The 24,146-nt window shown below is 40.6% G+C and overlaps 2 pseudogenes; both read left to right on the top strand.

The window, feature by feature from the left end:
* The first annotated feature begins 5,478 nt into the window (after window positions 1-5,478).
* LOC112808032 (heat shock protein HSP 90-alpha pseudogene) lies at window positions 5,479-6,609 on the top strand (annotated as a pseudogene).
* A 75-nt stretch (window positions 6,610-6,684) lies between these two features.
* On the top strand, window positions 6,685-8,084 carry LOC112807977 (heat shock protein HSP 90-alpha pseudogene; annotated as a pseudogene).
* The last annotated feature ends 16,062 nt before the right edge of the window (window positions 8,085-24,146 follow it).

Raw genomic sequence — 24,146 nt, 5'->3', positions numbered from 1 at the left:
TGCAGCTCTCCCCTGTTTGTCCTCATGATATAGTTCAGAAGGCACTGAAGGTCAAAATTTCATTGTTAACTGAGTGCTCCAAATTTGACAACTGTTACATCTTTAATGCTTCTCTAACCCTGAGAAATTATTTTTCCCCAAAGTTTTGTTTGCCTGTCATTTATTCAAAATATAAAGATATGTGGACTGATAATAAGAAGCAGGTGGAAGGTGACAATGGCAAAACAAAGATTGAAAAAGGCATCCACAGAACGTGTCTGCTGTGTCCATGGAGAGAGGCTGAAGTGGCCCACCTCAGGCCCGCAGCATCGCGGCGCCAGGATGGTGAGGATGTTGCCTTCGTTAGTCTGGGTCACTTTCTGTGTCATGAGCAAAGGGAAGGTGCAGGCCAGCCGGGCCACTCTTACTCTGACAGCTTCAGCAGCAAAGAGGATAAAACAGCTTCTCAAAGATAAGCATGAACATGTAGGTCTGAATGTTGGTGTCCAAATCAGGGGCTGTAATAGCCTTTCTCATACTCTAGAATAGATTCTAGAACATGCTCCAGAACATACTCTAGAATAGACAAGGACAGAAGGAGGTTCTGATGGAGAAGGTGTTCAAGATGGAGCACCAGCCAACAGATGGAGGTATGGAACAAGGATTCCCTTGATCTGCAGGGCAGAACAGCTCTGAGCCAATGGCATCAAAAGCTGTGAAGTTGTCCTTTGACAATGTGTCTGCTATGATGTGACAATTATCAGCCCACTGAAGGCAGTTTAAGAAAAGCATCAACAGATGGTGCACTCCACTGACCCAGATGAAATTCTTCATGAGGACTCGGCAGAAACGTTTTATCAGGTTGCTGAGCAGAACAGTGTCCCTCCTCTGTGGCTTCCATCTTTGGGAGACGGGCTCCTTGCTTTTGGCATTCCATCCTAGTGTTGCTGCCTCCACCAAGCAAACCAGAAACGAGCAAAGATCTCCCCTGAAGCTCACAACAGGAATTAGAGAATAAAATCCCAGCCCAATGTTCCTCAACGGGGATACTAATCCAACTAGAGAAGGTATAGCAGCAGAGACTCCCAGATGTTTGCTGCCAGAATGCTATGCATTTGTTGGGAATTTTAATACACAGAGGAAGAAGTCAAATCTTCTAAAAACTCACGATATTTCACCTAGCAAAGCACAGGAAATGCTTAATCAAAACCCGAATGCATGTCATTTACCAGTGGAACTGATGTGAGGGAAGAAGACCCCCAGATTGTTTGCATGTGTGAGCTGGTTAGAAAATAAGAGGAGAGACCAGAATCTATGACAGAACCTCCACACGGCACCTTGTTGACCAGCTCACACTGTCCAGTGGAGAGACTCTCCAGATCCCAGCAGAGGCTCTTTCAGGGTGGGATTCCTCCTGCTGCATACACATTTTCTTAGGAGATTCTCATCGATCACTCCAACTCTTTGTCACCAGTCCCCAGACAGGAGAACACTCAGAACACCAACATATCACATGGGCTGGGCATTTCCAGGATTATGCCCGAAAACGTTATCTTTGACGACAGACTTGCTAAGTACTTCTTGGTTGATCCAGAAAAATGATTCATAGATCTAAGGGATCTGGAATGGTGATCTTACAAGGGGATGGTGAAATGTTTAAGCACAGATTCACTCATAAACCTAAAATACAACGAGGAGAGATGTGTGGGGAGCCAGCAGACGCCTGATGTTATTTCTCCCCCTCCAGTTCATAGGTCTTTAGTCATTCATCCTCAAGTTGGTTAATCAAAAAATGCAACTTCTTCTTAAATAAAAGATGTAGTTTATTAAAATCTTAGATGTAGATTTTGCTTTTGAGAGCACTGAATTTATACGTGTAAAGTAAAGAAGCAGAGGAACCATGGGACATAGGAACTGAGTCTATACAAAATTCATGTAAAATTGTCCAAATTTAAGCTATTCATATGGAGAAAAACATTCAAATTGATCTGCTTGTATAAGATCAGGTTTGGATGTGTGAAACCGTCTGGACCAAGGCTGAGGCCAAACGCAGGTCATATGAAAAGTAAGGTTATATATGAAGGAGAACCACCAAGCAAGAATAGCTCTTTAAAACATTTTAAGCATATGCAGAAGTGTATTATCATAAAAATACTTGGTAAATTCAAAGAATTAGCCCCTAAGGATATAAAGATCAATCTGAGAACTTAAAAATAATGTTAACTGCTCAAAGACAAGAGGAAGGAAGTAGCATTTATGGAACAAGAGAACAAGAACAGGTAGACTTGAAAAAGAACAAATTGGAAAACTTGAAAGTGAAAAACGTAAAATAATAATCATAGTAACCCTCAAGAAATCTCGATGGTACACTGGGTGTATCTTAAGAGAGAGGATTATTAATGAGTTGAAGGATAGCACTGAGGGAGAAGTTTCTAGATGATAGCACAATAAGACTAAGGGGGGAATTATGAAAGGAGTTAAGGGTCCTGGAGGGTAGAATGAGAAGCTCAGAACTATATGCAGTGGAAGTTGCAGAAGAAAATAGAAGGAATGGAAAAAAGATGATGCTTGCAAGCAAAATGCCTGGTAATTTTCCAGAAATGAAGGGAATGAAAGCTTGAATTGAAAAACCTCACTGAATGATTAGCAAGAAAATAACAATAACCCTCTACTGAGAAACATCATAGCATAACCGCAGAAGAGTAAGCAAGAAAGGAAAACACAGCCTACAAAAGAGAGAAGATGGATTTCATACAAAGAAATGAGAAATCGACAGTGGAGCTTCCATTAACAATAGAGGTCACAGGTGATGGTTTCATACACCCAAAATGCTGAAGGAAAACATCCAGAGACCTGGAATTCACTAGTCAGCCAGACTCTCTTTAAAGAGCAACGTTAAAATAAATACATTTTAACACATGTAAGAGCCAAAATAGTTTACCACCCACAATCCCCTACTGAAAACATCACTAACAAAGCATGTACTTCAGAAAGAACCGAGAGAGGGTTCAAGGAATAATGGATTGTGTTTGATTACATGTAATAGATGCCTGGATGCCGGTACCTAAAAGATATCAAGTTAAAAAAAGTAATAAAAGACATAAAGTTTTGTTCCTTGCATCCAACAAGAAGTGTAGATGTCTACAAAGGGGGTGGTGCAGAATCGTGTCCTTTGGCATCCATTGTCGTTTGTATCTCTGGTGTCTGGAACACTTCTTGACCTATAATCAATACTCGGGGTTATTTGTGGAGTGAATGAGCAAATGAATAAAATAATCCCAGGTAAAAGTAAATAAATAAATAAAATAAAAGGGCATCGACATTGGACATTTGACAGAGGCAGATGTAAATTCCAAAATTAAAGATAAAAGTTGATTTCATAATCGTACTATCAGAAAGATATGCTTAGGGCGCCTGTGTGGCTCAGTTGGTTAAGCGACTGCTTTCGGCTCAGGTCATGATCCTGGAGTCCCGGGATCGAGTCCCACATCAGGCTCCCTGCTCAGCGGGGAGTCTGCTTCTCCCTCTGACCCTCTTCCCTCTCGTGCTCTCTATCTCTCATTCTCTCTCTCTCAAATAAATAAATAAATAAAATCTTTAAAAAAAAATGCTATGCTTAATAAAGTCTGCATTAAAGTTTGGTCTGCACTTACAACATGATATAAATATTAACAAAGCTAATCCCTTTGAAGATAAGAAGAGTAATGATAAAAAAAGATGGTTGCTAAAATCAAAACTATGGTAATTGAAGGAGGTGAAGTAATAATGTAATTGTCTGATTCTAAATCCTTAACACCATGGGTGTAAAGGTGAGCCTTGATCCTGTGGTGGGGAGACCCACGGCCCACCCCCAACCCCCACTTTTCTCTGCTGTAAATGTCACAGAGCTCTAAAATTAATACTACCAGCATGTGAAAATTCTTTGAAAATTTGGGCACATATTAAAGGTGGCTGGTGTGTTATCTTCTTATCTGAGTTTACAAATTTTCAGATTAACAAAACTCATGTGTGGAACTTAGATCAGCATGATTACAACGGATTTTTTATGTCACCCGAACAACAATACCTTACTTTAGGAGAGGAATGTAGTTTTCTGTGTATTAAAACTTCATTAATGTTTCGGAAAAGCTTGATTGATACACCCAACTCTTTCAGAATTAGGATCTCTGGAAAAATCTCAGCAAAATGGCTAAAACTTCCTCACAAGGGTGTCTCCTAGAGTCTTAGAATTCTTGAAAAATGCTATTTTTCACCTCCCCATAGGTGCCGATAAAATAACATTGTTTCTTCACACATTTCAAACTTAGTTGATCAGCACTGAAGCAGATAGCTGAAGAGGAAAATGGTTGAGGTCTATAAATAACATATCTATTTGAGTGTTGTGCCAACCTTCTTGTTTGGAGCTTTGTTATTGTTGCTGTTAATTTTAAAATAATAATCTTAATGATATTTCACAGCAATTTTATTTCATTTTGCAAAGCATACATGTGCAGTTTAATCTCTCTTGCTGTGTCTCTCTCTGTCAAGTAAATAAAAAAAATAAAATCTTTAAAAAAATAGTCTGTAATTATATACCAAATGCCTGTGTAACTGACATACAGGTCATGAAATTGAACATTGAGGGCATCTGAAAACATTGAGAATCTTTCCTATTTGAAGCATGTGCTTTGGAGTAAGAGTGGAGTAATTGTATTTCCTCTCTAAAATATTCCACAGTGGCCTTATTTCTAGATGTAGCCCCACATAGGGCCTCGTACACTACTTTATTGTAGGTTCCTGATACGTACGACTGCTGAATCAATGATTTTTGTTTATTTTTATCTACTTATTTATTTAAAGATATTATTTATTTATTTATTTGAAAGAGAGAGCGAGTGGGCATGAGTGAGGGGAGGGGCAGAGGGAGAGGGAGAAGCAGGCTTCCGCACTGAGCAGGGAGCCCCACGTGGCACTCGATCCCAGGACCCTGAGATCATGACCTGAGCCACCCAGGCGCCCCTGTTTATTGTTTTGTTTCAAATTCTCTGAGACCCCATTTGATTTAAATTCTTGTACCTTCAATATCTCTTCCAAATATCATTTTTATGATTAAAAGTCAGATATGGTATGTCTTGAAGAGTGGCATCTCTAGAATTTTGACAAATTTTAATGTAAAAATGTGATTATCAAACATTTTCAGTATAAGCATTATCTTCAGAGCTCTTTAAAGATTTGCTAATCTACACATGGTCTTTGGTAGATCTAAGGTTTGGTCCTACAGATACACATTTTCTAAAAGCACCTCAGGTAAGTTTGGTGCTTGTGCCAGCAGATTACAATTTGAGAAACAATTTCTGAAGATTCCTGATGTCTTTCAGGATATAGTATAAAAAACTGAAAGCTATTTCTTTTAAAATGTCACAATAACCCAATCAGCAAATTAATTAAATACCAAGCTGAGAGTTGCTTCTGCGTCCCGGTGCTGCGTCGTCACGGAGCCTGTGCGGTCCTGTAGCCAAGATGCCTGAGGAAACCCAGACCCAAGACCAGCCGATGGAGGAGGAGGAGGTAGAGACGTTCGCCTTCCAGGCGGAGATTGCCCAGTTGATGTCCCCGATCATCAACACCTTCTACTCGAATAAGGAGATCTTTCTCAGGGAGCTGATTTCCAACTCGTCGGACGCTTAGGACAAAATCAGATACGAGAGCTTGACCGATCCCAGTAAGCTAGACTCTGGGAAAGAGCTGCACATTAACCTCATTCCGAACAAGCAAGATCGAACCCTCACCATCGTGGATACCAGCATTGGCATGACCAAGGCCGATTTGATCAATAACCTCGGTACTATCGCCAAGTCTGGGACCAGAGCATTCATGGAAGCTTTGCAGGCTGGTGCAGACATTTCTATGATTGGCCAGTTTGGTGTTGGGTTCTATTCTGCCTACTTGGTGGCCGAGAAAGTGATGGTGATCACCAAGCATAACGATGATGAGCAGTATGCCTGGGAGTCTTCTGCAGGAGGATCGTTCACAGTTAGGACTGATACAGGTGAACCTATGGGTCGGGGAACAAAGGTTATCCTGCATCTGAAAGAAGACCAGACAGAGTACTTGGAGGAAAGGAGAATAAAAGAGATTGTGAAGAAGCACTCCCAGTTTATTGGCTATCCCATTACTCTCTTTGTGGAGAAGGAACGCGACAAAGAGGTCAGTGATGATGAGGCTGAAGAAAAGGAAGAGAAGGAGGAGGAAAGAGAAAAGGAAGAGAAGGAGCCTGATGACAAGTCCGAGATAGAAGACGTCGGCTCGGAGGAGGAGGAGGAGGAGAAGAGGGATGGGGACAAGAAGAGGAAGAAGAAGATCAAGGAGAAGTACATCGATCAGGAAGAACTGAACAAGACGAAGCCTATTTGGACCAGAAACCCTGACGACATCACCAACGAAGAATATGGAGAATTTTATAAGAGCTTGACCAATGACTGGGAAGATCACTTGGCAGTGAAGCATTTTTCAGTGGAAGGACAGTTGGAGTTCAGCGCTCTTCTCTTTGTGCCAAGATGCGCTCCCTTTGACCTATTCGAGAACAGAAAGAAAAAGAACAACATTAAGTTGTATGTTCGCAGAGTTTTCATCATGGATAACTGCGAGTAGCTAATTCCTGAGTACCTGAATTTCATTAGAGGTGTGGTGGACTCTGAGGATCTTCCACTAAATATTTCCCGTGAGATGCTTCAGCAAAGCAAAACTTTAAAAGTTATCAGAAAGAACTTGGTCAAAAAGTGCTTGGAACTCTTCACCGAACTGGCTGAAGACAAAGAGAACTACAAGAAGTTTTATGAGCAGTTTTCAAAAAACATCAAGCTGGGAATACATGAAGACTCTCAGAATCGAAAGAAGCTCTCTGAGCTGTTACGATACTACACGTCTGCTTCTGGCGATGAGATGGTTTCCCTCAAGGACTATTGCACCAGAATGAAGGAAAACCAGAAACACATCTATTACATCACAGGTGAGACCAAGGATCCGGTAGCAAACTCGGCCTTCGTGGAGCGTCTTCGGAAGCATGGCTTGGAAGTGATCTACATGATCGAGCCCATCGATGAGTACTGTGTCCAACAGCTGAAGGAATTTGAGGGGAAGACGTTAGTGTCTGTTACCAAAGAGGGCTTGGAACTTCCAGAAGACGAAGAAGAGAAAAAGAAACAGGAAGAGAAAAAAACAAAGTTTGAAAACCTGTGCAAGTTCATGAAGGACATCTTGGAGAAAAAAGTAGAAAAGGTGGTCGTGTCAAACCGATTGGTGACCTCTCCGTGCTGCATTGTCACAAGCACATACGGCTGGACGGCAAATATGGAGAGGATCATGAAGGCCCAGGCCTTGAGAGACAACTCCACCATGGGCTACATGGCTGCGAAGAAGCACCTGGAGATAAACCCCGACCACTCCATCACTGAGACCTTACGGCAGAAGGCAGAGGCCGACAAGAACGACAAGTCTGTGAAGGATCTGGTCATCCTGCTTTACGAAACTGCTCTCCTGTCCTCCGGCTTCAGCCTGGAAGATCCCCAGACACATGCTAACCGGATCTACAGGATGATCAAGCTCGGGCTCGGTATTGACGGAGACGACCCCACAGCCGACGACAGCAGTGCCGCGGTGAGCGAAGAGATGCCGCCCCTTGAGGGCGACGATGACACGTCCCGCATGGAGGAAGTCGATTAAGCGCCACTGAGCATTACTTGTACATGTGTTCGATACTTTATCTTCATTCCCTCTGATAATATATTTTCAAGGATGTTTTTCTTTATTTTTGTTAACATTTTAAGAATCTGTATGGCATGACAGTAACTACTTAAGGGGAAGATAAGATTTCTTTCTTTTTGGAGTGTGCTACTGTGATGTGTAGGACCTAAAGCCCAGCTAGTTTTTCTTCCCCGGTTCGATGCTGGCTTCTTGTAACTGGACAAGGTAACATTTGTTGTGAGGTGTATGTAACCTAATGTGAACCGTGTGCTCTAAAGTGTTTAGCTATCAAGCGGATTCCTTAGTAAGACCAAATTTTTTTTGTCACTGAAGTGTTCTGAGCTATACCTTGATGTTTAAAAGAGAACTGTTGGTTAAAACGACTCTCACCGTCTAGGATCTACTTTTTAAATCTTCTATCCCCTGTAGTTATCAACTGCATGTACCAGGCTTCTAGAAACTTGTAGTTAAACTGAACCAACTGGATGGGAGTAACTATGTATAGGGTTTGTTTTCCAAAGAAGAGCATTGTTTAGAGTAGTGAAATTCTAAGCCTATTTAGGCATGTTGTAAAGCTGTTCAAAAAGTAACTCAGCAAGTTCTGTGAGTGGAAATGTAGTGCTCAAGTCACGTTCTGCTTTAAAAAGTTGTAACAAATACAAAAATTAAAAAAAAAAATACCAAGCTGAATAATTTTGAGTCATTAGATGTATATATTCTATATTTGTTCAGGCTCTTTGGAAATTAGTACATTTAAATTCCTGTTTTATTATTATTTTAAAATTGGTATTTTAAATATTATTAAATAAGAATAACGAATATTCTAAGTAACATTTTTTAAATAACAAATATCCTTTATTGATGATTTAAATGTGCTAATATTCTTAAATATTAGCTTCTGTAAACCTCTGTAAGATGTTTAAGAAATGAGTGAAATCTGGGGCACCTGGGTGGCTCAGTCATTAGGTGTCTGCCTTCGGCTCAGGTCATGGTCCCAGGGTCCTGGGATCGAGCCCTGCGTCGGGCTCCCTGCTCCGCGGGAAGCCAGCTTCTCCCTCTCCCACTCCCCCTGCTTGTGTTCCCTCTCTCACTGTGTCTGTCTCTGTCTGTCAAATAAATAAATAAAATCTAAAAAAATAAAATAAAATAAAAGAAGGTCAGAACATGAAACAAAAAATTTATTAAAAAAAAAGAAATGAGTGAAACCTAAACTTTGGCATATTTCTCACATATTAAACTTTCTCTTTGTTTCTCCCTTTAATGACTTTTGAAAATGACTGGAATATTCCTCTCTTAATCAACCCCTAAGAGAGTTTCTACTGCTGAATACATTTTGGGGTTGGTTTCAAAAAGCTTATGTGCACAATGGGTGTTTGAGATGAACTAGTTTCCCCACGATGCTCTCTTACTTCTTACTTGGGTGTTAAAAATGTGGGAGACTGGAGTGCCCCCACACTCCTGGGTTTTCAAAGCGTTTACCACCTAAGCTCCTCTGGCACTTGTGGATCTGGGCACAGCCCCTTTCCTGTTGGAAGCCCTGTCTGCAGCTAATCAGTGATGTCCTCAGGCATATCCTTTAACATGACTAATCCTCAGGTCAAGTGCAGAAGCTGATGACAATAGTTCTGTTTCCCAGGGTCACTGTGGGAAGTGATAATATATTTAAGTGCCCAGTCGAGCACGTGGAGCACAGGAGACATTGATGATTAACAGGTGCTGTTGCTACACAGAGGTCTGCTGGATCAACATCTGTTTGTGTGCATCTGACGCTGGGGTATGGGGGGCACAGTGGCCAGGGTAGGGGGGCCATGGAAATAGAACAAGACCATCATCCTTCCTTTGTTTGAGGAGCTTTCTGTCTCTTGTGCCTTAAGTTCCTATTTTAACGGAAGCTTTTTCCACATGAAGCTCCTTCTCCTCATTTGTTTTTTCCAGCCTTGTTGAATTTTTGGAGGTTTATTTTCCAAAGGAATTTTAAATAAGATTGGTAGCATACAGGATCTTTTTCTTTTTTTTTTTCCTAAATCCTACACTCTACATTGATATTTAACAGTTGTGGTCTGGCAACCCTTGGGGAAACTCATACATATTTCACATATGACTTACTGATTGAACAATTGTTTCTTGTAGGTCCTTAGAACTGTCTTCAGATGACAAGTAGGGACTAGTAGATGAGCTAGCGATCATTGCACTTTTCTCCTGACCCCCTGATGTGATATGGCCCAACAGAAGTCTGTTCCCATCTCACCACCATGTCGCCCCTGTATCCCTTCCAGTTGATGACACTCCGATGTGGACACCCGTTTTGCAACAACTTCACTTGATGACACTCCGATGTGGACCCGTTTTGCAACAACCTCACTTCTTGCTCTTGCTCTGTCAGAGAAACAGGTGCAGTGGCCTCTCAGCGCTCACACTGCACCCTGCTCTCCTGTCCAGCGGCTCCTCCTGGAGCTTCAGCCTGGCCACCACCCCGTTCCCGAATGCACAGGTGTCTGGGATGGCTGAGAACTGACCCATTGGACAGAAGGAAACCAGACACAGATACAAAGTCATCAGAAGGAAACTAGAGCTACAGAAAATGCAGGACAGATTTACATTCTTAGTCTGTTTTAATCTATCTTATCCGTTTGGAGCTCTGTTTTTACATTTTAAAGTTCAAAGTGAGAAAGTCTTTCCTCACAGGTGAATTTGATTCAGCCCCTTCAATGACAACAGCAGAGTTTGCTATGAGCCACATGTCATTCTGACTGTTTACTGCTCATTTTCTCATGGACACCTCAGGAAGGAGCACTATAAATCACATAAAATAATTTCCCCAAAGTCACCCAATTAGTACATCCTGAACCATGGATTTGAGACTAGGTCTGTGTAACTACCTGATGCGTTGGCGGCACTGTGCGGTGCATGGGAGTCTGGAGGGTGACATTCAGAGATGGTCCGAAAACTCTCCCTGACACACACACAAGTGAGTGAAGTCCCATCTAACTCTAAAATTCATTGTCTGGACAACTTTTCTCCCAGTCGAAAGGTGGTCACTTAAAATCAGAAGGAAAGCAGAAGTATTTTTAAAAATTACAAGTTAAGAGAAAATGGGAGTTTTAGTAATTCTTTTGAAAAATCAAAAATAATTACAAAGAAAACACTTTGTAGGAACTTTGTAATAGTGGGGCTGCTCCATCCAGTGTGTACCCTCTCACATAATTACACTGCATGACATTTACTTGCCCCTGGTCTGCTCAGAAAAGTGCTCAGGCGACCACTCTGCGATTCCAATTTTTCTTGCATATAAAATGTATAAAGAAAAGTAAGATGTGACTCTGTTAATAAACCATATAATGGAGCAAAACATTGAACAGTCGAGTTTACTGAGCACTAAATACTTTTAGTGCCCAGAGATTTTTAAAAAATATTTATTCAGGACAATTATCTAGACGAAAGTTGGTTATTCAGGATTTTTTCTGTCTCTAAGGTCCATGGTGCATGAAGCCACAAGCCTGAAACTGTTTAAATCTTATTAGTAACCTTAGCACTTAATAAACTCTGAGTTCATAATTACCTCAGACTCCAAAGAGTTAAATAATCTTTTAAAAGCCCCAGTGTGCAATTGTTTAAAAATCTCCCACTAAATTGATTTAAAATTCAAAATAGTTCAAAATAATCTCTCTCCATACTTAAGAGTTTTCGTTTCCTGAAGTTCTGTATTCTAGTCAATAATCCTGCCATATGATCCTTAGTTCTGATCATAGAAGAGAAACAATTGTGAATATTCCAAAATAAAAACATTAAGAAAAGTTATGTATAATTCATTATAGCATTGTTTCTAAGAATAAAATAAAACTGCAACATCAGCCCAAAGAAACATAAGAAGTTACCCAGTGAGCCCTGCAAATATACAACAATGCAGAAATACTTCAGTGATTACTGGACCACAACATGGGATATTATGTAGCCATAAACAAGGTCTCAAATTACTGAAGATAGCACGGTCCAATAGCACTTTTAGCAATGATGGAATATTCTAGATCTGCACTGTCCATGACAGTAGCCCGTCACACATACCTCCTGAAACTTTGACATTTGACTAGTGTGACTAATGAACTGAATATTTAATTGTATGTAATTCTATTTGAACTTGAAGATTTATATTTATTTTTCAAACTTTATCATGTATCATTTTAATACTTAAAAAATACTTACAAAGAAAAAATAAAAAGTGGAGCAAACATTGGCATTGATTTTGGAAAATGAAGCTACACGGTGGACCTGCAGTAAGACAGGTTGGCTTTATTAGCAAACACACACAGGTACACACACGCCCACACCCACCCCCAGCCCCCCGCCCCCACACAAGAGTGCACACACACACACGTACACGTTTGGGACCTGTTCTCTTTCAATTATTCCACTTGTTTTTATTTAGAGTATTGAGAAAGCCACTGGAAACCATCTTATTTTTCATTACTTTGGGAATGGAAAATTACCATTTGAAAAACATTTAAACTACAGTAATTTATAAAAGTGTGCTGTTCCTGTTTATAACAAGATTACATGTATGCTGTTTTATTTCTTCTGTTTCAAATATAACAAAGTTAACTCAGATTAGTATTCATGTACACCTCATTTAAGTTGTTAGTTGTAATGTGATAACATGTTAAATCAATCATGTCTCCCAGTGATGATGACTGTGTATACAGTGCTGTCTTCAGAAATGTTTGGATGATGTTACAGGACCTTCTAGCAGATAAGCTATGACAAGAGATGAAGACTAATTTGCAGAAAACCAAAACCCACTCCAGTCCCCCAATGATTAATCTGTTTATTCTATTACATTGTACTTCCAATCATTTCTAATTTCCAATCATTGGTGGAAGATTATCTCTTTAGAGGATAACCATCTCCTAGCGCTGACAATGAACCAACACAATGAAATATAATAAAACAAAAATGCAATCACAAAGCAGAATGGGACTCTGTCCTATATTAAAATCTTTTAGTGATTTAATAACATCACAGACTAGCTATGTTTGATGGTGTATAAATAATTTATTGCCTGTGCTGTGATTTGACAACATTTTTTCCTTTGTACAAGACCCCCCCCCCCCCCATGACTGCACTGTTCTCCATCTCCAATGCTGCTTTGGGTATGGGCTTCAGAAATACTCAGTATTGGTAGACTTATATACAAACTTATTGGTAAACATCTGGGTCATAGAGTCACCATGAGTTAATTTTGACATTGCTTATTGCGAGATAACATTTTAGGCCCAAATCATCATTGTGTTTTCTTGAAGGGAGAAATCGACGGCAAGGCTATTTCACAAAGTTGACTATACATTAATCCACCTAATTTCCATCTTCCTTCTCTTGCTTCCTGGGCTACAGATATGGAACATTATATTCCACGGAGAGAGCTAAGTACTCTCAGAATTTCTCAGCCCTTGTATTCTTTTTTTAAAGAAAGATTTATTTGAGAGAGAGAGAGAGATTATGTGAGTGGGGCGAGAGCCAGAGGGAGCGGGATAAGCAGACACCGCACTGAGTCTCAATCTCACAACACTGAGATCATGAACTGAGCCAAAATTAGGAGTTGGTCACTTCACCGACTGAACCACCTAGGCCCCCCTCAGCCCTCGTATTCTAAAAAAAATCCATGCAAAGCTCTGTGCTTCCACCAGCTTGATGTGCTGTTTCAGGTAAATAACGTTCACCAGGTGAAAGAGTCTTACTTTGGAAAAGCCAGGCAAAGGGAAATCACAGGTTATGGGAAGAGAGAGCCGCACGAGCCGCCTGGCACATTTCTACTTCTCCCTCTGTGGGTTTCGTTTTCCTCGAGCCCCAAACCAAATCCAACCAACTGCCCTCAGTACCCCGAGGGAAAAGTGGCAAAGAAAATGCTGAAGGTCCAAAAGAATTCTGAGGAGCGTGGCCACAGTTTTGAGGAGAAAAATTTACTTCCAAGTCTGAGCACAGAAGGCTAAGCTTCTCACTTAAAAATCTGGAAGAGAAGACTATCTGATCTGACCTGTATGACCTTCCTCCTCTCAGGCACAAATATCTGAAGTGAAATAAAAACTACATAAGCCCGAGGAGGAAGTCTGCAGCCGACTCTCAGAGGAGGTCTGGGGAGGGGGCACAGCACAACTTCCAGACAGGATGCCAGGCCGATCAACACATGGTGCTCGGCCCTGGAGTGGCCTCCCAGGCCCTCACTGGGGAGACGAACTGAAGTCATTGCATCTGAGCTGAGATCACCATGCAGCCAACAAGGTTCCCCCTTTTTGCAGCAGAGCATGAGGGGAACAGTGAATTTTCCTCTGCCCCTGATGTTTAGAGCTAAGAGAAGAAAAAACTGTAGATGTGCAACAAGCAGGTATCGGTGTGGAGGGCGGCCACGGGGGACCCAGACTGGAGACTGTTCACACCTCAGCAGACACGGACAATCGTGCGGACCACACAGCTAACGTGATGACAAGACAGGTGCCACCCAAGCAGCAGTGGACAAGAGAAGAGAAAACCCTTCGAAAAGTGCCTTTAACCTTAACCTGAACTTTTTTCACCTGGAACCTACCCAGGGAGTCCCGTCAAACAGAACAGGCATAAAATATGAAGTTCAAAACAGAAAATGTTGAAGTTTTACATATATATATTGCATACATGAGTAAAAAGCTCAAACATTTCCTAACAAAATCACGTGTTAGCTTTATTCTGTCTAGAAGAGACTGTACAAATGATCTAATTTGCCCTAAATGTTCAGCCGACCGGGAGGCCTGGGGAAGCTGAGATGAGTGGCAGCGGAGTCCTTTCCCTGCTTCCCAGCCTCCCTGCTCTCTCTCACTGGCTCCCGGTCACCGCGGACGTAGCACTGTCCCAAGTACTCTGCTCGCCACAGGTGAGCACCAACGACCTGCCATGGTGGCCTTCCACCTTCCAGGGATATTCAGAAGCTGCTGTGTGTTAGTATCTTTGACTCTGGGTTTCCTGGAGACGAATAATGGCCAGTTTTATCATTACCACAATTCAAACAAATCATTCCTTTAGAAATCTCCTTTGAAGATTTTAGGGCCAACTTATTTATTATGTATTAAAATTAGGTAGGAAAACCGCAGCCTTCAACTCAAATTTATGGGGAGCTCATTTGATTTTTAAGTTTATCTTGCATAGTATGACATTTTTATAAGAGAATTATACTGCAATTAGAAAGAAATTGTACTCTCCACATTTTTTTTTATTTTTAAATATAAATGCTTTATACACCATCTACTTCAAAGCTTGGCTTTTAAGTGATTGTTCCAGGCAGGAGGGAATAAAAGCAGTTTGTCTGTTCTTCCAGACTTTTGTTACAATTCTGTCTCCTTTGTTAAAAAGCTCAGCCGTGGAAACATGCAAAATATCTTTTGAGTTCTATTCTTTGTTTTGTGTTTGAACTTTATGTCATTCTAATTGTGATAAGGTTACTGAAGTTATCCCTTTAGGAAACTTTATATACTTTTAGGTTGAGAGGCTACCTTAAGTCAATGTTCCGTAAATGTTAACTGTGTATTGAAGGAAAAATTGTAAAATTGGATTAAAAAATCCCCACCATGGAACAGTTTATATAGGCGTATTTTAAATATCAAGACCCTAATTGGTTGAAAGTACAAAGATGCAAGAATATATATGACATGAAAGGCAAAAGGAAACAAAGCTGATAGGAAGAGTCAGGGGATTCCAGAGGCTGACTCTGTCATGCCCGGGGCCGTGATGCCTGCAGGCACACAAATCACAAATCACAGTGTCATCGAAAGGGACAGAGGGAAACCATATTAGGATTTCGGATAGCATTTATAGATACCATCTCTTGTTGCTAATGGAAATTTAACATGAGTTTGGAGCATGTATAGAGATCACGTAAATTAATTCTGGATACTTTTGCAAGGACTTTAGAAGCATAAGATTGGTACAAATGCAGCCATATGAAGACAAGGACATAAGGATTTCATTTTTCTGTGTTCCTATGGCAACTATCCGAAAACTTAATTAATATGGATTTTAATTCACATTAAAGCATGCCACCAAAGCATTGTTTCTCAGCAATCAAATCAACAACTGTAGCTTATATAATAGTGGAAAGGTTTAACGGTTAGTTTTGTAAACTACTCTTTGAAAAAAGAACACTAACACAAAACAAAACAGAACTGCCACAGAGAAAATTCCAGGACAGTTTGATTTTACTCATGAGTCCAACCAGTCATCTATGAAAGAAGCAATACATGACACACACAGATCACAGAAAAAGGGAGCACACCTCCACTCATGTAATGAGACCAACATTGCCCTGACATCACAGTCTGAAACAGACGTGACAGAAAAGCAGAACACAAATCAGTTCCTTTCATCGACAGAGATGCAAACAAACATCTAAGTTAAGTATTGGCCAATTAAAACAGCATACAAATACATCATGATTCTGGAATTCATCCTGGAAGTGTACAGTTGGATTAACTTTGAAAAATATTTAATGTAATTTACCACATTAGTTAAACAAAAGAGAGAAACCCTAAGATCATTTCAATAGGTTAATTTGATGAAATTCACCATGCTTTCATGATAAAAACTCTCAACAAACTAGCAACTGAAGAGAGCTTCCTTAATCTGAAAGAATATATTTAAGATAAAAAGTACCGCTGGAGGTGCAGGAAAAGATGGTGGAGGAGTAGGGGACCCTATTCCAGCTGGTCCCCGGAACTGAGCTGGATATCTACCAGACCACTCTGAACACCTGTGAAATTGGCCTGAGATGTAAGATGATAGACCTGGATCTCTACAAACAGAATATCGCAGGCGGCTGGTTCCGAGGTACGAAGCGGGAAGCCTTGATTCTGTGGGCAGATTTTGGAGGAAAAACAGCAGCGGAAGGGAGCCTGGCTATGGGGACCCTACAATGCCTATGAGGGATGGCCTCCTGCGCTGGGGACAGGGCACAGACTCACAGACCAGTAGCGGCAGGGAAAGGACTTTAGGGCAGGCCCCAGGATGGAAACTGGAGTGGCGGGGCTGCACATGCGAACTGGGGGTGGCTGGCGGTTTTAGAAGCACAAGAGGCAGAGATGGGCCTCAACCTGGAGGCGAGGACTGGGAGCCCTGCTGAGAGATGCACAACCCAGGGTACTGCAATTTATAGCAGCACGGACAGAAACGGAGATAGTGTGGCCTGGAGAGGTCACTGAAGAACAGACAGAGATCTCTCTGCTCTGAGGCAGAGGGTTGGAAACGGCCTCTTCTGCTCTGACTCTTGGAAGAAATGCAGAAAGCTGCCAGGGAAAGCAGCCAGAGAACAAAAGCCACCAGAGAACAAAAGCCCCCCAAAACCAGTTTCCACTGAGCCCATCCCCCACAACGCTGGCAAAACAGGGTTGCCTGAGTAAGAGCACGGCAGGCCCCTCCCCCAGAAGACAGGCTGGGAGAACAATAAGCCAGCAACACTAAGGTCCCTATAAAACAGGTGCATCTTGCTTGGGTTGTGGTCAATAATTTGGACTCTATACATTCCCTCAACCACCCCTCAACAGAATGACTAGCAGGAGGAACCTGCAAAATAGGATAGACTAGAGACTATGACTTATACCACAGATTAACAAATGGATGCAGATATAAGCAAGATGTCAGAGATGGAATTCAGGCTAGCAATTTTGAAGACAATAGCTAGAATGGAGAGATCGATCAGTGGCAACATAGTCTCTAAGGGCAGAAATGAACGCTGAATTGGCAGAACTTAAAAATGCTATCAGTGAGATCCAATCTAATCTAGATAATCTAACAGCTAGGGTAAGCAAGGCAGAAAAACGAATTAGTGACCTAGAAGACCAAATAATAAAGAAAAAGGGAAAAGAGGAGGCCAGGGAAAATTACTCAGAATCCATGAAAATAGAATCAGAGAAATAAGTGATACCATGAATGTTCCAATGTCAGACTTATTGGAATCCAGGTGGGGGTTGAGAGAAAGAGAGGGGACTAGAAGATATAATTGAGAAAATTGCAGCTGAGAACTTCCCTAATCTGGGGAATGAAACAAACATTCATGTCCTAGAGGCAGAGAGGACCCCTCCCAAGATCAAGGAAAACAGGCCAACACCCCAGCATGTAATAGCAAAATTCGCAAATCTTAGAACCAAGGAAACCATCTTAAGGGCAGTTAGGGGGAAAAGATTCCTTATGTACAGAGGGAGGAACATCAGAGTAACGTTAGACCTACCCACAGAGACCTGGCAAGCCAGAAAGGCCTGGCAAGACATATTCAGGGTACTAAATGAGAAGAACATGCAGCCAAGAATACTTTATCCGGCAAGGCTGTCATTTAGAATGGATGGAGAGATGCAGAGCTTCCAAGACCCGCAGAAACTGAAAGAATATGTGACCACTAAGCCGGCCCTGCAAGGAATATTAAGGGAAGATCTATAAAAGGAGAAAGACCCCAAGAGTGATATACAACAGAAATTTACAGGGACAATCTATAAAAACAGGTCTTCACAGGCAACATGATGACAATTCATTCATATCTTTCAATAATCACTCTCAACGTGAATGGCCTAAATGCTCCCATAAAATGGCACAGGGTTGCAGACTGGATAAAAAGACAGGACCCATTCATATTCTGTCTACAAAAGACTCATTCTGAACCTAAAGATACATCCAGACTGAAAGTGAAGGGATGGAGATCCGTCTTCCACACCAGCGGACCTCAAAAGAAAGCTGGGGTAGCAATTCTTATATCAGACAAATTAGATTTTAAACTAAAGACTGTAGTTAGAGACACAGAAGAACACTATATCATGCTTAAAGGGTCTATCCAACATGAAGATCTAACAATTGTAAATATCTACACCCCCAACAGGGGAGCAGCCATCTACATAAGCCAACTGTTAACCAAAATAAAGAGTCATACTGCTAACACTATGTTAATTGTAGGAAACCTCAATACTCCACTCTCAGCAATAGAAAGATCATCTAAGCAGAAAATCAACAAAGAAACAAGAGATTTGAATGACTCACTAGATCAGATGGACCTCATAGATATATACAGAACATTCCATTCTAAAACAACAGAATACTCATTCTTCTCGAGCACACATGGAACGTCATCCAGAATAGACCACATACTGGGTCACATACCAGGTCTCAACCGATACCAAAAGACTGAGATTATTCCCTGCATATTCTCAGACCATAATGCTTTAAAAATGGAACTCAGTCACAAGAAAAAATTTGGAAGAAATTCAAACACTTGGAAGCTAAAGACCACTCTGCTCAAGAATGTTTGGGTCATCCAGGAAATCAAAGAAGAACTTAAACAATTCATGGAAACCAATGAGAATGAAAACACATCGGTCCAAAACCTAAGGGATACTGCAAAGGCGGTCCTAATGGAGAAATACATAGTCATCTCAGCTTCACTCAAAAAAAATAGAAAAATCCCAAATTCTCCAACTAATTCTACACCTTAAAGAACTAGAGAAAAAGCAACAAACGATGCCCAAGCCACGCATTAGAAGAGAAATAATTAAGATTAGAGAAGAGGTCAATGAATTAGAAACCAGAAACACAGTAGATCACATCAACAAAACTAGAAGCTGGTTCTTTGAAAGAATTAGTAAGATCGATAAGCCACTGGCCAGACTTATCCAAAAGAAAAGAGAAAGGATCCAAATTAATAAAATTATGAATGAAAGGGGAGAGATCACGACTAACACCAAGCAAACAGAAACAATTATTAGAAATTATTATCACCAATTATATGCCAATAAACTGAGCAATCTGGATGAAATGGATGCCTTCCTAGAAAGCTATAAACTGTCAAGACTGAAACAGGAAGAAATTGACAACCTGAATAGGCTAATAACCAGTAAGGTGATTGAAGCAGTGATCAAAAACTTCCCAAAAAACAAGAGTCCAGGGCCTGATGGATTCACTGGGGAATTCTACCAAACATTCAAAGAAGAAATAATAACTATTCTCCTGAAGCTGTTTCAAAAAATAGAAACAGAAGGAACCCTTGCAGACTCATTCTATGAAGCCAGCATTACCTTGATCCCCAAACCAGGCAAAGACCCCATCAAAAAGGAGAATTTCAGACCGATATCCCTGATGAACATGGATGCCAAAATCCTCAACAAAATCCTAGCTAATAGGACCCAACAAAAAAGGATCATCCAACACGACCAAGTAGGATTTATCCCCGGGATGCAAGGGTGGGTCAACATTCGCAAATCAATCAATGGGATAGAACACATTAATAAGAGGAGAGAGAAGAACCATATGGTCCTCTCAATTGCTGCAGAAAAAGCATTTGACAAGAAACAGCATCCTTTCCTGATTAAAACTCTTCAAAGTATAGGGATAGAGGGAACATTCCTCAAGTTCATAAAATCCATCTATGAAAAACCCACAGCGAATATCGTCCTCAGTGGAAAAGCTGAGAGCCTTTCCCTTAAGATCAGGAACATGTCCAGGATGCCCACTCTCACCACTATTTTCAACATAGTACTAGAAGTCCTAGCAACAGCAATCAGACAACAAAAAGAAATAAAAGGTATTCAGACTGGCAAAGAAGAAGTCAAACTCTCTCTCTTCGCAGATGAGAGTTTTTTTCCACTTTTTGTGGAAAACCCAAAAGACTCCACCCCCAGATTACTAGAATTCATACAGCAATTCACTAATGTGGCAGGATACAAAATCAATGCACAGAAATCAGTTGCTTTCTTATATACTAACAATGCAACTGTAGAAAGAGAAATTAGAGAAACAATTCCATTTACAATAGCATCAAAAACCACAAAATACCTCGGAATAAACCTAACCAAAGAAGTAAAAGATCTATGCTCTAGGAACTACAGAACACTCATGAAGGAAATTGAACAAGAAACAAAAAGAGGGAGAAATATTCCATGCTTATGGACAGGAAGAATAAACATTATTAAAATGTCTATGCTGCCCAGAGCAATCTATACCTTCAATGCCATCCTGATCAAAATTCCAATGACATTTTTCAAAGTGCTGGAACAAACAATCCTAAAATTTGTATGGAATCAGAAAAGACCCCAAATTGCCAAGAAATGTTGAAAAAGAAAAACAAAGTTGGGGGCATCACGTTGTCCGATTTCAAGCTATATTAAAAAACAGTGATCACCAAGATAGCATGGTACTGGCACAGAAAACAGACATGTAGACCAATGGAACATAATAGAGAGCCCAGATATGGACCCTCAACTCTATGGTCAAATAATCTCCGACAAATCAGGAAAAAATAAGCAATGGAAAAAAGACAGTCTCTTCAATAAATGGGAAAATTGGACAGCCACATGCAGAAGAATGAGACCCGACCATTCTCTAACACCATACACAAAGATAAACTCAAAATGGATAAAAGACCTCAATGTGAGACTGTAATCCATCAAAATCCTAGAGGAGAACATAGGCAGTAACCTCTTTGACATTGGCCACTGCAACTTCTTTCAAGATACATCTCCAAAAGCTAGTGAAACAAAAGCAAAAATGAACTTTTGGGACTTCATCGAGATAAAAACCTTCGGCACATCAAAGGAAACAGTCAACAAGACAAAGAGGCAACCCATAGAATGGGAGATTTTTGCAAATGACACTATAGACAAAGGGCCTGTATCCAAGATCTATAAAGAACTTCTCAAACTCAACACTCAAAAAAATAATCCAGTCAAAAAAATGGGCAGAAGACATGAACAGACACTCCTCAAAAGAAGAAACACAAATGGCTAACAGACACATGAAAAAATGCTCATCATTAGCCATCAGGGAAATTCAAATCAAAACCACATTGAGATACCACCTTACACCAGTTAGAATGGCAAAAATTGACAAGGCAAGAAACCACAAATGTTGGAGAGGTTGTGGAGAAAGGGAAACCCTCTTACACTGTTGGTGGGAATGCAAGTCGGTACAGCCACTTTGGAAAACAGTGTGGAGGTGCCTCAAAAAATTAAAAATAGAGCCACCCTATAACCCAGCAATTGCACTCCTGGGTATTTACCCCAAAGACACAGATGTAGTGAAAAGAAGGGCCATATGCACCCCAACGTTCATAGCAGCAATGTCCACAATAGCCAAACTGTGGAAAGAGCTGAGATGCCCTTCAACAGACGAATGGATAAAGAAGATGTGGTCTTTATATACAATGGAATATTACTCAGTCATCAGAAAAGATGAATACCCAACTTTTACATCCACATGGATGGGACTGGAGGAGATTATGCTAAGTGAAATAAGTCAAGCAGAGAAAGTCAATTATCATATGGTTTCACTTATCTGTGGAACATAAGGAATAGAATGGAGGACATTAGGAGAAGGAAGGGAAAAATGAAGGGGGGGAATCAGACGGGGAGACGAACCATGAGAGACTATGGACTCTGAGAAACAAACTGAGGGTTCTAGAGGGGAGGGGGTTGGGAGCATGGGTTAGTCTGGTGATGGGTATTAAGGAGGGCACGTTCTGCGTGGAGCACTGGGTGTTACACGAAAACAATGAATCGTGGATCACCACATCAAAAATTCATTGATGTATTATAGGGTGACTTACATAATAAAATAAAATTAAAAAAAATAAACATAAAAAGTACCGCTAAAATCATTCTGAATGGTGAAATATTGAATGTTTTCCCTGTAAGTTACAAGATTAAGTATGTCCAACCTCTCCACTCTCTTCAAGAAAGTGCTAATGCTAGGGATGGAAACACAAGTATAAAGATTGAAAGGAAAATGAAAACCACCATTATTGGCAGGAGACTGTCAGAGCATATGCAAAGTACACCAATGAATTCATAAACAAAATATTAGAACGAGTAAGTCAATATAGCAATATTGCCAGATGTTAGGTCAACATAAAAGACAGAGTGTATTTCTCTATATTAGTATCAGGAAATTAGAAAATAAAATGTAAAATAATTGTTTTAAACATAGAATACCTAGGGCACCTGGGTGGTGCAGTCGGTTAAGCAACAGACTCTGATTTTGGCTCAGGTGGTGATCTCAGGGTCGTGAGATCGAGCCCTGGGATGGGCTCTGTGCTGAGTGTGGATCTCTGCTTGAGATGCTCCCTCTGCCCCTCCCCTCCTGCTCTCTTTCTCTTTTTCTAAAATAAATAAATAAATAAAATATTTTTTAAAAGACACAGAATACATAGGAATAAATCAAGTTATCCAGCCCACTGCTAACACTTTTCTGCCTGGATTGTAGGAACAGGTTTTGGAATGGCCTCTAGGCTTCTGCTCTGCAGACTGAACTTTTTCCTGATTGAAATGAAAAGATGTCGGTAAAATAATGTCTCTACAGTTATAACAATTGCCCTGAAATTATAATTTTATGATTAAATACATGGACTACTCATTTCAAAAAAACCGTGTCAGGATTTCTGCATCATTGAGATAGATATTGAAGTTTGGACAATAGACATTTGAAACACGATGAACAACAGGAACAGTGGCAACAGAAGCCGTAGAGCAGGCACAGGGAGGATCTAAAACATGGGGCAATATTGCTCTAAATTAAAATGGGACTAGGAACTTAGATAACTTACTCTCACATAACTTTTTATTTTTTATTTTTAAAGATTTTATTTATTTATTTGACAGAGAGAGACACAGCGAGAGAGGGAACACAAGCAGGGGGAGTGGGAGAGGAAGAAGCAGGCTTCCCGCGGAGCAGGGAGCCCGATGCGGAACTCGATCCCAGGACCCCGGGATCATGACCTGAGCCGAAGGCAGACGCTTGACGACTGAGTCACCCAGGTACCCCTCACATAACTTTTTAAATGAAAAATATACCCATGGAGAATTTAACGTTAGTTTATATACGTTGGTAGGAATTAGGTTATTTTCCTCCCCAGACCTGGGGTAGAGAACACATGCAGAGGAAGACAAGAAGCAGTGAAATTGTGATTAAGTGCTTAAGGATTAGGCTTTATCAAGCATGTTCAACAACTAGAGATAATGTGAGAGGCCTCTGAAAACCAGAAAGGACTTAGAAAACCAATGTATCCTGTTCCCGATCGCAAGCCTCATGCAGCACCTGGCAAAGCCAGACAAATCCCTGAGGAACGGAAAACTGTGGAAGCAGTGCAAAAATGGAGGTTTTCTTACCAGTATCATGAACACTGTAATTACAAAAATAAAAAAGTATACAGGTAGATAAATAAAGACTTGGCATTAGCATTGTATAACTTTAATTTTCCAAAAAGGTAATTTTCGGAATTCCATGGTTTGTTTATGGCTTTTTAGAGATGATCATTCCAAACTATGGATGCCTAGTAGGATTTTCTCCTTCCTATTGCCATGATTTTCATTATCACAAATGTGCTAGAATTGAGTGCCATTGTATGCCACTCATCTTTGCGAGGCATTGCATTTCCTGATATTTTTACCTGTGCAGTGCAATTTCTC

This window comes from Callorhinus ursinus, unplaced genomic scaffold (genome assembly GCF_003265705.2).
Source record: "Callorhinus ursinus isolate GAN/ISIS: 27379988/994484 unplaced genomic scaffold, GSC_fseal_2.0 scaffold32, whole genome shotgun sequence".
NCBI lineage: Eukaryota > Metazoa > Chordata > Mammalia > Carnivora > Otariidae > Callorhinus > Callorhinus ursinus.
The sequence above is the reverse complement of the archived record's forward strand: the minus strand, read 5'-3'. Positions and strand labels throughout refer to the sequence as shown.